The sequence below is a fragment of the Haemorhous mexicanus genome, chromosome 32 (assembly GCF_027477595.1).
Source record: "Haemorhous mexicanus isolate bHaeMex1 chromosome 32, bHaeMex1.pri, whole genome shotgun sequence".
Lineage (NCBI taxonomy): Eukaryota > Metazoa > Chordata > Aves > Passeriformes > Fringillidae > Haemorhous > Haemorhous mexicanus.
In genome coordinates, this window is record NC_082372.1 from 2659794 (window position 1) to 2673696 (window position 13903).

General features: G+C 54.5%; 1 long non-coding RNA gene across 1 annotated transcript; it reads left to right on the forward strand.

Moving 5' to 3' along the window:
• The first annotated feature begins 6322 nt into the window (after positions 1-6322).
• On the forward strand, positions 6323-7160 carry LOC132340659 (uncharacterized). Its single transcript, XR_009489976.1, has 2 exons — positions 6323-6455; positions 6905-7160. It is a non-coding gene; the product is annotated as an uncharacterized LOC132340659 (long non-coding RNA).
• The last annotated feature ends 6743 nt before the right edge of the window (positions 7161-13903 follow it).

Genomic DNA, 13903 nt, shown 5'->3' on the forward strand with positions numbered 1-13903 from the left:
CCCTCCGTTTGCTGCTCCGGCCAAGAACTGACCCAGCCCAGTATTTTGTGCTGTTCTCTTGCTTGCTGTGGGAAGGGACTGTGGCTCCTGCAGGGATGCTGTGAGAGCAAAATGCTCTCTTGGGGTTGCCTTGCTCTGTGGCATTTCCCACCACAGGCAGTTCTCATCCTAACAGCATCTGGTTCATGTTCCCTCTCCCATTTCAGGGCACTTCTTCTGTGGATCCCGAGCAGCTCCTCCTTCGGTGAGTGGGACAGGAACCTTTGGTGTTTGGAATTGTGCAGCAAGTGGTGAGCTTGGCATGTGGCAGGTGAGGGCCAGCCTGGGAGGCTGAAGGAAAGTTCCTGTCAGTGTCTCAGCAGCAGCAGTAGCAGCAAAGCGATCCCAGTCAGTTTTCTCCTTTTCTGCTGAAGAGCTTTTGAAGAGCTGCAGGTCTGGCTTTGCAGGCAGAGGATTGCTGGCTGGCTTTAGCCATGGTGGAATGTTGAATTCTCAGCAATAAGTGGCAATGTCAACTTTAGCCCATTGTTAGCTGGAACAGCTCCAAACCCAATTTCTGCTTAGTGCAGCTGGATGTGCAGCTGAGCATAAATAAGGTGAGAACTGAGATTGAACTTCCCGTCCCTCATGCTGCCGTCTGTCCACAGGGCACAAAAGCAGCACCAGCACCTCCTGTGGCTCCCTCTGCTTCCAAAGAGGAGGCCAAAGAGGAGGAAGACAGCAGTGAGCTTCCCACTGTTCTGGGAGACGAGGTCAAACATCCCGTGGTGTGGGAATGCAACAGCAAGGCTCCTGCGGATTGGGACAAGGACAGTGGACATCTCCTGGAGTGGGACGAGGATGGCCAAGCTCCCAAGGCATGGGATGAGGATGTCGGAGATCTCCCGGTGTGGAATGTGTATGGAGGACATCCTGTGTCTTGGGAAGAGGAGAGTGAACATCTCCCAGCATGGGAAGTGGACAGCAAACATCCCCTGGCTTGGAAAGATGATGGCGAACCTGCAGCGTTTTGGGAAGAGGATGGAGAAGCTGAAGAATTTTGGGAAGAGGATGAAGAACCTCCCTCTGCTGTGGGATCCTGGGCTGAGCATTCTGACAGCCGCACAGCCCTGCAGCCAGAGGGGAGAGGGGAGTGGTGCCTGATGCAGCTGAGTACGTCTGCTCTGTCCCTGGGTGCCCGAGCAGGGCGCTGTGTGTGTGTCTCGGCATCAGCTGCACCCGGGGTTGCTCTGCAGCTGAATGTCACCGAGCCATTTCTTGTCCTTCCCCAGCTGAGACCAAGGGGCTCACGGCCCCAGGGAGTGGGGCTGCGTTCTGGCTCTGCTGCAGGGCGGGCTCTCACTCTGGGAGGGAGCGTCTTCCACGTGGTTTCTTTCAGGGAACACCGTGAGCGAGGCGGAGCCTGCCGAGAAATACCTGGAGCTGGAGCAGATTGGCCAAGGGTAAGGGCACGGCAGCGACCTCTGCACAAGCAGGGCCAGGGGTTGTGCTGGGGCAGGATCAAGTGAGAAGTCAGGAGAGTTCCAAACACCTTCAGACACTGGGCTACCATCCTGCTGTCTCTCAGTCCTGATCAGAATTGATAATTGTGGTCAGGAGGCATCGTCAGTGTCCTGCCTGCAGCACGGAGCAGGACCTGGAAGATCTTCTGTCCCTGGAATTGGATTGCCTAAAAGAGCAACTCACCATCTGATGACTGTCAGAAAGCAATTCTCAAGAAGATTTCTTTCAAATATTTTCCTTTGAAAAATATCCACGGGTCAGAATGATCAACCTAAAGGTTTAGAAACAGAAACTAGAAGTAAACTAATAAGGGCTCTATTCTAGCACAGGTAGCAGACCCCATCCATTCAGTAACAGACACAGAGCTGATGCACTCTGGGGGAAAATGCATCACCTGCCTGATGGCAGGGCCCCTGAGGAACCTGCAGGTCTTAGGCAGGACATGGAAAAGGATGAAATGCATTCTTTTCCAGTTCTTTAGACACCCATTTCCCCTCCTAGGTTTTGAACTAAAGCAGTTCAGGGTGGACATTTGGGATTTGCTCCAGCCCAATTCCTTCGTGCTGGGTCTCAGTTTTCTCTTGCCCACCTTGCAGGGCAGAGGGCTGGTGGCTGCTGTGCTGTTGTTGGAAGGGTCGATGCACCCAGGTGTTTGTGAAGGCTGCAGGCAGCAGAGATCTCCTGTCTGGGCTGGCTTTCACTGCCAGGGCCTAAAGCGCTGCTTCTTTCTTCTCTGCTGTTTTGTCTCCAGGGCTTTCGGAACCGTTTACAAAGGACTGGACAGGGCCACTGGAGGAGAGGTCAGTGTCAACACGTCCAGCACGCCTGGCAGCTCTCCAGGGCTTTCCCCTCTGCTGGGAGCTGTGGCTGCAGCTTTGGGGGCCAGCAGAGCTTTCCTGGCCAGGCTGCTCCTCTGAAGGCAGAGCAGTGTCAGCCTGCAGAGCACAGCTGGGACAGACCTGGTCCTTCTGAAGTGCCAAAGGAATGCAAGGAGGGCAGCAGTGTCTGTCAGAGCAGGACACGCTGGCTTGGTCTGCATATCTAAAAGTGTGAATGCATCAGCTGCTGGAGACTGAGGCCCAATTTATCTTCACCCCAGCCTCTGACAGGAACACTATTTTGCAGTTTTTCCATTCTGCCTTTCATCTTCAAAGAGAACCTCAAGGCCTGATTAGGGAGAGATCCTGCTTGGGCTCAGTTTGGGGTTTTAGTCCCTCTTCAGCTGTTCACAGAGGGCGAGGGAGAGAAATGAGAAGATGGATGTCCAGAGCAAAGCTCTCTCCTAAACCCTGCAGGTGTGTTTGGGTCTGGTGTCAGTGACAGCCTGTGACAGGGATCACCTGAGCCATGGATGTGTGTGTTTGCTTTGTTGTGCAATCCCAAACAGAGCAGTTGCATCTGAAATCATGACCAAATCCCATAGAACTGCTAAAGGGTTCCTGGCTGTTTTGCTCTGTTTTCACAGAACCAGAATTACCTCCTGCTTTCCAAATGGGTTTGAATAATAATAATGAGATTGTTGAGGCCATTTGAGCAGACTGTAGGTGCAGAGGATGTTGTTAGAGCTTTGAGGCTGACAGCTGAGGGACCATTTCTGCAGAGCTTGCAAGGCCAAATGTCTCTGGCCATGTGTCCTGTGAGGAGCCCCCAGCTGGTAGAGCAATGGGCTGTGGGAATGGCACTTGCTGAGCTCTGGTGTCCCATCCCAAGGCAGTTTGGCACAGCCTGGCTCCGTCACTCCAAACAGACTCGCTCCATGTTTGCTGTGGCCTCCTGCCACAGACTCCTGCAGTTCAAGGGCTGCCATGTCCCTTCAGGTGGCCATAAAGAAAATGAGTCTCCGAGGGCAGAACAGGGAACGAGCTGTGAATGAGATCCTGCTCCTGAAGGACAAGAAGAACCCCAACATTGTCAACTCTTTGGACAGGTGAGTGCTTCAGCTCTTATCCCGTGCCCGGGCCCTGCGTTAACCTTTTCTGGCATCCCGAGTCTGTAGCCTGTTTTGAAAATGCCTGACCCAGCCACATCTTCCCCAAACAACAGCCAGGCAGTTCACTCCCTGCGTGTGCTTTTGTTGCTTTGGTTTGGTTTTTCCTTCAAGTTGACCCTGTTTGCTGTGTCTTCCAACAAGTGCTGATGAACCACAGCAGAAGTTATTTCTCTTGGCTTTTTCCCAGCCCTTTTCCATTGCTACAGATGGCAGGCAGACCAGGTTCTTGTTTCCAGCAATGCCTCATTTGCCCATTTTTCACTGGCCTTGCCTGTTTCTGAAGGGACTTTCTGAAAGGTTTTCTCACTGCTTTTGTCCCAAGTGCTGCATGGCCTCCTCCCCTGGATAGCCCTGGCAGTTGTGTTGCCTTGTTCTGGAGGGAATGGTGGAACTGAGGAGTTCAGAAGCTGAACCAGCTGGGGGCAAGTGTTGTGGTTCCACAGTGATGTGGGCTGTTGCTAACCTGCATTTTTCACCTGCTTGCCATCTAAGGCCTCTCCTTTCTCACAGGTGTCTCCTTCTCCTTTAGACTGTGCAGATTCCAAGGGCTGGGCAGCCGGGCAGGAATGTCTCTCCATCTGATTCTGTCCTCACTGACAAGTGACCTGGAAACAAAACTCCATTCCAGGCTTTTCCATGGGGGAATTGAGCACTGCCCATTCATCTCCATGCCATTGTTTTCCTCTTCCAGCTTCCTTGTTGATGGAGAGCTGTGGCTGGTGATGGAATTCATGGATGGAGGAACTTTGCAGGACGTTGTCAGACAGACACGCATGGCTGAAGGAGAGATGGCAGCTGTCAGTCGGGAGGTGAGAGATCCTGCTTGTCACTCCCATGGCTGGGACACGATGGTCCTTCCAAACAGGCATGAGAACAGGAGTGGCTCCATGCTCAGGGCTTTGTTTCTGTGCTGTTTTCATGAGCTGGAGAAGAAAGAGCCTCTGCAGTGAATGGCCTGCCAGCATCACTGCACTTCTGCTCTGTTCTTGTTCTCTCTCCTGCTGTTGTGGTACTCTCTGTCCTTTTTTGATTTGATTTGCTGTTCTCAGCTTTGCCTTGCACCGTTTGCCTGGAGCTTGTGTGCACTGCACTCCTGGCCTGTCCCAGCAAAGCTGCTGCTGGCAGAATTCTGAACTGTCCTTTCTGGTGTGATATATTCCTGCCATTGGTTTTTACCCTGGTGTTTCTTGTTCTCTCTCAGTGTCTGCAGGGCCTGGATTTCCTCCATGCCAACCGGGTGATGCACAGGGATCTGAAGAGCTCCAACATCCTCCTGGGAATGGACGGCTCTGTCAGGCTGGGTGGGTGTTCCCGGCCAGGCACGGCGCTCCCGGGCTGCGGCTGTGGGGCTGCTTCCCAGTGAGGCCAGAGCCCCACAAGGGCTGCTGGGGGCACTGCCCGGGCCCTGCTGCCAGCTGAGAGCGGCTGCCCCTGCAGAGAGCTCAGGAGAGGAGCAGGGTGCCAGCAGTGCCTTTGCTCTGGCTCTGGCCCTTCCAGAGGGGCAGCAGTGGGAATCTAAAGCTCCATGGGAATCAGTAAAAGCCACTGCATGAAAGCTGAGGGTTTCTGTAAGGGTCCAGTTCCATCTTTCCTTAGCTACAGCCCTGAGGACTTTTCCCGTTGACTTCACTACTGCATTCTCAGACTGAGAGTGGGGAATCTTTGTGCTTGGTTTCCTCATTCCAGCTGCCTTTGACAGGGTTTGTTTCTGTCCTCAGCTGATTTTGGCCTCTGCGCTCAGCTCAGCCCTGAGCAGGACCGGCGCAGCTCCATGGTGGGCACTGCTCACTGGATGGCCCCAGAAGTTGTGACCAGATCTCCTTATGGCCCCAAGGTGGACATCTGGGCCTTTGGCATAGTGACCATCGAGATGGTGGAAGGAGAACCTCCTTACTTCAGGGAAACTGGGGCCATGGTAAGAGGCAAATTCTCCAGTGGTTGCAGAGGCCTGTGAGCACAGGGGGACCCTGCCCTGGGAGCAGCAGCTGGAGGTTTCTGCACATGGGAAGGGAATTCCCAGAGGACTCCAGCCTCAACACAGACAAATATTCTGCAGTCTCCAGCAACAATTTGCTTTGGGATTTACGTTGTTGCAGCTCTTCTGGCTCTGAGGATGACATGGAAATGTGAAGCAAGTGCATCAGCTCTAATGTTTCCCTGCAAGAAAACCCCAAACCAACCCCACATCCCACCCCTAAAGCCAACAAGATTTCTGCAGGAGCTTCTAAAGGAGGTTTTGCAAGAGGATCTCCCCCCTGATTCCTCTCACTGGGAAACTTGTTGAAAACCTGAAGATGATTGTTTAACATCTCCATAGTCTAACATATTTCTTTCCTAGTCCAAGCTACTTTCTCTGTGTCACCAAAGCTGAGCTTTCAGCATCACAAACCTCCTGTTTCTGGCCTGGCAGTTTCTGGGATGGGGCATCAGGAATGCATTCACTTGAGTGTCCGTGGCACTGCAGAGATGCACTTGATGTAAGAATCCTTTGAAATAACCCAGGCAGACCACACTGACTCTGGAAAATGGCCTGTACAGCTGGTGTCCACATTTGGAGAAGCAAAATGTGCTATTTCTGATGGAGGTTCCTACTACCAGAGTCAGCCAATGAAACTGGCTCTCAGGGCGAGATCATTTGGATGTTGCAGTGGCTGTGGCAGCCCCAGGGTTTGGGTTTTTTGGTTGGCACAGAAAAATGAGCTGTGAGCAGCATCTGTGTCAGGGAGGAAAGTGCCCCTGGAGCAGGGCTGAGGACCCGGGGTGGATGTGAGCCCGTGTGGGTGTGAAGGAAGCTGGCAGAGCACTGAGTTTGCTTTCCCTGCAGGCTCGCGCTCTGATCCGGCAGAACGGGACCCCGCAGCTGCAGGAGCCCCGGCGCCTGTCGGCTCTGCTGCGGGACTTCCTCGAGTGCAGCCTGGAGCCGGACGAGGAGCGGCGCTGGGCTGCCCAGGAGCTGCTGCAGGTGAATGCCAAGGGCTGCAGGGCAAGCAGCAGCGCGAGGGAGGGGTTTTCTTGTGGGGCCCCCTCCGACAGTCTCCAGCCTCGCTGCTTTCCACACGCAGAGCGAGCAGAATCCTCGCCTGCTTTGGCCTGGCAGGCTCCTTTCGAGGCCAGCTGGGCCTGGTGCCCCACAGCGAGCAGGGACATCTTCAACAGGTCAGGGGGCTCCGAGGCCTGCCCGACCTGAGCTTGGAGGTTTCCAGGGAGGAGGCACCTCCCACACCTCTGGGCACCTTCTGTCAGTGTTCCCCCACTCTCCTGGGTAAAAAATTCTCCCTTAGATCTAATCTGAGCCTGCTTCCCTCTCTTGAGTTTCAAACCATTTCCCTTTGTCCTGTTGCAACAGAGCCTGTGAGGAACTTGACTCTGGGAAGTAACAGTTCATTTCTTTCTTTTTTATCCTTTGGGCAGCACCCATTTTTGTCATCAGCCAAGCCTCTCTCCAGCCTGACCCCTGTGATCACTGCAGCGAAGCAACTGAGGGAGCAGCGGAGGAGATGAAGCAATTGAGGACAGCCTTTAGTTACAGTAGTTAGGACAACTAGTTAGTTATGGTAGTTAGCACTGATAGTTATTTATGGTAGTTAGCATTGCTAGTTGGTTATGGTAGTTAGGACAGCCTGTTTGTTATGGCAGTTTTTGGAATAAAAACTCTCTCAAACCTCGACTCCCTTGACGTGTCCCTTCCTTCTCCCGCTGTGCCTCAGCTGCCCGGAGCCATGTGAGGGGAGAGCGGGCCCAGCCTGGCCCAGAGCTGAGCCCCAGCAGAGCCCTGGCAGAGCCCAGAGCAGCCTCGGCACCTGCAGAGTCAGCCTGGAAGGAGGCGCTTGGAGCCTTCGGGGCTGCACCCGGCTCTGGGTTACAAACTGTGTGTGCTGGAAAATGCCAGCGGCTCTGCAGGAGGGCAGAAGGGGCCCGGGGAAGGCCCAAGTGCTCCGTGCAAGGGAAAAACCTGCCCTGGCTTTGGTGTAAATAACTAGGCAGTGTTGGCTTTTGCTATTATGTATGGACTTGTGCAAATTATTCTTAATCACAGCGAGTTTGATATGGTACAGTTTGTAATCACCTTTCACTGTTTTTGCTATAGTATAATTTGTTGAGCTTCTTGTGGCCAATGCCCTGGCCCCTGTGCAGCTCGTATCCTCAGAACATCATTTATGGATGATATTTTAGTTTGTGGAGAGTGTGAAAAACACACATTATAGTTTTGGCTTTTGCAAACCATTAAAGTGGATGCCATGTGTTGTGCATTGTAATGTTAACTTTTGCAGAAGTAACTGTAGTTGTGAAATAATAGCTAATGCTTTTATTTTTGTATCAAACTGACAATAATGAGAATGACTCAGAGATATTTGTGAAATAGCTAATGCTGGTTTAAAGGACTTGTGGAAATAGCTAAAACTGTCTGCCTGGTCAGATAACACTTAAGGAAGGGATGTGATGAGGACCCCTGCCACTGACCCTTCCACTGTCAGTAACTGTCACCTGCTGCAACCACAGAACAGGGGGCCCTTGTGAGGGAGTGACACACAACCCTCAAAACAACAACCCACGATTCCTGCACGTACTCTAAAAAGGCAGGTTGGGGGTCAAACCAACCTAAAGAATTCCTGGAACATGTAAAGGAGTTCAAAGAAATGTTTGAATGTGTATATTTTGAACAATACAATGGAAAAACTAGACAAGAAGGGTTGCTGTGGTTAACCATTGTGCCTCTGGCTATTGCCAAGCACCCAGTGCTGTTACTGATTTGTCTCTAATTATCCCTTATTAAACTTTAAAAAATTCCAAAGAGTGAGGCTCCTCTCTCAGAAAACCCCAGTTGCTCACACCTTGTAGTTCTCCCAAGCCAGGATTTGTCAATCCTAAACTTTGTCTGTGTGGAAGAGAAGGAGGCTGTGAAGAGAAGGAAGATGCACTGGTGTGGAGGCCCAGGGGCTTAACTCTCACTTATCTGCTTCCTTGCTGCACCTGTTGTTGTTCACATGTGGCATGTGTTATGCAGATTGGTTTACTAAAGGCTGTTTTCTTAATTGGCCATTATCTTAATTGGTGATTGAGTTTGGATTGGTTGACCAATTGGATCTGTCTGTATCGGACTGTCTGTGAGGGGGTGAGTTTATTAATTAGTACAGAACAATACAGTATGGTAGGATAAGGTGATTGATCAGCCTCCTGCAATCATGGAGTCAATGCTAATCATTACCACATCAGACTGTCTGTGAGGGGGTGAGTTTATTAATTAGTACAGAACAATACAGTATGGTAGGATAAGGTGATTGATCAGCCTCCTGCAATCATGGAGTCAATGCTAATTAATGCCACGACAGCCCTCGGCCCCCATCACTCAGAGCCTGAGCTGCTTGAGGTTTGTTCTGCTGGCAGCTGGGGACTGATGGTTTTTCTTTCAGCACTGGACAGTCCTTGTTCCAGTGCCCCCATTTCTTACAGGATGCACTCTGCTCCTTCTCCGCAGGGGAAGCTTTCTTGGGTGACTTTTCCTGAGCTGCCTTCTTGCTGGGTTGGGATGAACTCTTTCCCTTGGGCCCCTGTCTCAAAACACCTTCCAGGCACCCTCCAGCAGTTTATCCATGTCTTGAACTCCCTTTATCTTTTCTTCTTTTATCATTTGAAGCCTGACCCACACAAACCAAAACCAGATGTGCTTCACCCTCAGCTGATTCAGGATCTACATCAGTATATTTGATGGCAGTTTCTCTTCACCTGTTTAAAAAATCAGTGGCTGATTCATCATCATTTTGCCTCATTTGGTGAAGCTCTGACCAATATAAAGCTTTAGAGACCCCATGTTTTAACCCCCATTCCATGAGGCTTTGATATCAGTTTAATTTTGCCATCTGCTCGGGTGTATTTCCATCCCACCCCGGGTTTCCAAGGGGAAATCTCTCAGTGACAGCGCCTTGAAGCAGCTCCCTGGCTGTGCTCCCCTCAAGGAACATTGGGATGGATTTATTGACCACTCGTCCCTCAGTGGGCTCAAGGGATGTGTCTGACACAGGGCTCAGATCAGACCGGTCTCATTTATATTGATGGTAATAATAAGATAATTATTAGTTTTTTTATTTTTTGGCTGTATGGTGCACACATGAACAGACAGATTATATTGCACCAACCAGCAGCTACAAGGAATCACTGATAATCAACATCAGTATCAAACACCATATCAGATTGTGGGTGATCAGTAACAATGTGTCAAAGGCAATACAAAAGTGCAAAAGGCAATGCAGAATTGCAGAAGCCAATTATAAAATTGCAATTTATGACCTGGCTCTGCTGCAGGCACAGTGGAAAGCTGGAAGCTGCTGAGGGGACTCATTCACCCCTGTCCCCTGTCCCTGAGTGTCCCTGAGTGTCCCCTGAGTGTCCCCAGTGATGTCACCCCAGGAATGTTCATCAGAATTTGGGGCAATTTCAATGAAAATTCCCAAAAAATTCCCCAGACTTGTCTCAAATACTGCACAGGGAGGGCACAGGTGACAGCAGCGATGTCCCCGATGATGTCACTGCCGCAATGATGTCGCAGTGGTGACATCACTGTCGTGAAGCAGCCTTGGGATGTCCTCAATGGCTCTTTGGCATTGCTCGGCCACCACGTGGCTGCCGGGGCCACTGGGGCCACCGTGGCCACCACAGGGACTCAAGAGGAGGCTGTGGATGTCCCCAGGCGGGCGCTGGCCTCCCACAGCTGCTCAACCTTGGCCACTTTGGCCACCAAGGCCTCGGGGACATTGGGGGACGCCGCCCCTGTCCCCTCCAGGGCCACCGTGATGTCCCTGAGCTGGCACTCCGTGTAACTGATAAACTCAGTGGCTCTGTCACACGCATCCACCAAGCGCTGCAGCAGCCCCAGAGCCACCTCTGCCCAGTGTCTCCTCCTGATGGCCACCCTAGCCTGCCTGGTGGCCACCACGGCCTCTCCCATGGCCTCGTTGGTGGCCACTGACACCTGGGCATCGCGTGTGGGCCCCGCCGAGGCCTCCTCATCCCTGTCCAGGGCCACTGGCAGCTGCTGGGCTGTGGCCACCAGGTTGTCCCCAGCTGTCTCCCTGTTGGTGGCCTTGTCCTGCAGGTCCCCGGCCCGGGCAATGCCCACAGCAGTGGCCGTGTCCTTGCAGGTGTCACGGAGCCCATTGGCCTCCTCAACCAGATGGTCCCATCTCTCCTCGAGCGTGGCCACCAACTCCTGCCAGGTGCTGGCTGTGGCTCTCACATCGGCCCAGGTGGCCCCTGGGGTGGCCCTGAGGGTGGCCAGGGCCGGGTCGAGGTAGCACACATCACGGTGGCCAAGGGAGGTGACACCGGGGTGGTTCAGGGCATCCCAGAGGTGCCAGGCGAAGCTCCTCAGGTCCGTGGGCAGGGACTCTGGGGACACGCGCTGCTACTCGTCCCTCTGTGGCCCGGCCATGGTGGCTGCCAGCTCGCCCAGGGTGGCCACCACGTCCAGCAGAGCATCCAGCAGCTGGGAAGGGAAGGGCTGGGGAGGGGGCAGGGGAGGTGTCAGGGACCTGGTGGCATTTGTGGCCTCCTGTGGTGGCCCCTGTGCCCTCCCAGGGTCCCCTTTGTCCCCTCCCTGGAGGATTCTGCGGTCTCCTCTGTCCCTTTGTCACCCCCTCATCCCCCCTGCCACCCCCTGCCTCCTGCTGTTGTCCCCCCTCCCCTATCCATCCTCAGTCCCCTCCACCCCTCTGTCACCTCCCTCTTTCCTGCCACACCCTCCTGTCCCCTCCGTCACCCCCGTGTCCTCCCACTCCAGGACTGTCGCACCTCGTGGGGCTCCATGGCTGGTGGGGACACTCTGGGAACACTCTGGGGACAGTCTGGGGACATTCTGGGGATACTCCGGGGACACCTTGGGGACACTCTGAGGACACACTGGGAATACTCCAGGGGACAAACACACCCAGGTGACAGTTGGGGACATGCAGGAACGTGGCACAGCCGGATAGAGCAAGCGGGAAGAGGTGACCTCACTGCCTCCCCCTGACTGCCCCCCCGACCTGTGGGGCCAGGACAGGGTCACCAATGTCCCCTCAATGTCCCCAACGGGACCCCAATGTCCCTTGAGTGTCTCCACATGGCCCCAGTGTTGCCCCAATGTCCCCAACAAGGCCCAAGTGTCCCCCTGATGTCTGGTTGAGGACACTGGGGACACACGGAGGTCCAGTTGGGGACCTTGGGGACACCCCCATGTCCTTTCCATGGGGACACCAGGGCTGTCCTGACATCCCCTTTCCCATTTTGGATCACCATGATGTCCCTGATGTCCCCACAGTGTCCCCAACAGGACCCTGCTGTGTCCCCAGTGCCCCCAACAGGACATCAGGGGACACTTGGGGCTTTGTTGGGGACCCTGAGGGGACATTGGGGTCTTGCTGGGGACCCTTAGGGCACGTGGGGGTCCCGTTGGGGATATCAGGGGGGCATCGGGGCCCCGTCTTTGCCCTCCTGGCAGGGGGGGGAAGTGACATCGCGTCTTCCTGTTTCTCCTATCTGGCCGCGCCAGCTTCCTGTGTGTCCCCAGCTGCCACCCGGGTGTGTTTGTCACCCGGAGTGGCCCCAGAGTGTCCCTGGAGTGTCCTCAAGGCATCCCTGGAGCGGCCATGGAGCCCCTCGAGGTGCGACAATCCAGGAGTTGTGGGGGGGGAGGGGACAGAGGGGACATGGGGGGTGGCGGGAGGAGACAGTGGGGGACGGAGGAGACATGGGGGTGGCAGGAGGGGACAGGGGGTCGCAAAGGGGACAAGAGGGCATAGTAGGAATGGGGGACGGTGACAGAGAAGTGAAGGGGGGGACAACAGGAGGTGGCAGGGGGTGGCAGAGGGGTCAGGGGGGTGACAGAGGGACAGAGGGGACAGCAGAGCCCTCCAGGGAGGGGACAAAGGGGACCCCTCGGGGGCAGGGGGCCATCGCAGGAGGCCACAAGTGCCACCAGGTCCTTGACACCTCCCCTGTCCTCTCCCCAGCTGTCCCCTGCCCTGCTGCAGCCACAGGTCACCGTGGTGGCCATCCTGGGCGAGCTGCTGGCCACCCTGCCCAGCCTGGACGAGATGCTGTTCGTATCCCCAAAGCGCCAGTACTCGGACCTGGAGAACTTCACCAGGGAGCTCCGGGTCACCCTGTACGGCACTGATGACACCTGGTGGCGCCGCAGTGTCACCTCCGATGGTGATGACCCTCCCGCCTCCCTCAGCCGGGCCCTGGCCGCCTACAAGCGCACCCCGTGGACCTCCTGGGAACATGTGACAATGGAGGCCTGGCGCTGGCAGCGGTCAGTGGATGTGCTTGTGGACAGGTGGGCCCAGCTGGCCAGGAAGGCCACTGTCGTGGTTTGAGAGGAAATGGTTTTTATGGGATGGTGTGGTCACGCCAATCGGTGTCCAGATTTTAATATTGGCACCTGGTTTGTCCACTGTGGGCATGGATACGCCTCTGAGAACACAGGGGGTTAAAAGCTGTGAACTCTCACTGGAAGTTCCTTTTGAGTTCCGGCCCTGGACCAAAGGAGACCTCTCCCCTGTCCAGCTCTGAGCTGGGCAGCGGGGAGGGGAGCCATGCGGCCGGAGGGAGGTAGGCCAGGCCTGGGCCGAAGGGTGGAGGAGCATTGCACTGCCAGGGCTTCGGGCAGCCATCCCCCATTCCTCCCCCGGAGGGAGAGAGAGAGAGAGCAGCCTGTGCTTGTGATAGCGCGGCTGGAGTGAAGGAGAAGGGGGGGGTGCCCAGCAGGGCAGCCAGCCGTGGGAGTTCATGAACCAAACCAGCAGAGCCTGGGACTTTTAACCCTTCTTGGGACGATGGAAACCTTGCAAATGCTGATTCCTCCTGGAGTTGGTGAGATTGAGAGAAGTTGAGAAGAATTCTAGGTGGGAGGAGATGATGGAGTGGCTTTTGGCTGGACTTTTCTTGGATAGCTATGGACAGAACCCTTGAGTTCCTGTGACACAGAGACTGCATCCTAGGGGGAAGCAATGGCTCAGAGCCAGGAGAGTGCAGTGATGTGAAGGTGTGTGAACAGAGACGACGGGTGAGGAGGGTGGTGGTGGTGCCCTCCGTCTTTGATGAAGAAGAAGAGGAAGATGATCTCTGTTCGAGAGACCCTCAGCCCCAGGGGGTGAAACATGGGGAGAACAGGTGTCCCAAAAGGAGAGGAACTGTGCTCATTTTTGGAACTGGGCAAAGCATCCTTAAAGGGAAAAAGCCCTAGAAGCAGCTCTGGTCCATGTGCAGTGGTGAGAGCACTGGACATGGAAGGAAGAGGTCACGATGGCAAAATGTTCTCCGGGCGGTGCCACATGTGACACAGAAACACGAGAAGTTTCGACTGTTTCCTGGGTGAAGTCTGTAGTGCAAGAGGGACTCCTCTCTTCTCAAAGAACTGAGAATTGATTATCC